The sequence below is a fragment of the Odontomachus brunneus genome, unplaced genomic scaffold, assembly GCF_010583005.1.
Source record: "Odontomachus brunneus isolate Ranch 3 - 2012 unplaced genomic scaffold, Obru_v1 Obru_scaffold_034, whole genome shotgun sequence".
In the NCBI taxonomy this organism is placed as follows: Eukaryota; Metazoa; Arthropoda; class Insecta; order Hymenoptera; family Formicidae; genus Odontomachus; species Odontomachus brunneus.
This window is the reverse complement of record NW_022639484.1, coordinates 4,319-4,521: the sequence shown is the minus strand read 5'-3', so window position 1 is coordinate 4,521 and position 203 is coordinate 4,319.

Sequence of the window (203 nt, the reverse complement as noted above, 5' to 3'; positions counted from 1 at the left end):
ATATATATATATATATATATATATATATATATATATATATATATATATATATATATATATATATATTCGATGCCTTGAACCCGACTTGTAAACCTCGTCCTTCGAATGCGCAGCGTCTTCTTGGCCTTCTCTCGCTTCGAGACGTTCCAATGTTTAACATCGTTTCTGCAAGAAATTGATTAAATTATCTAAAACTGGAGCAC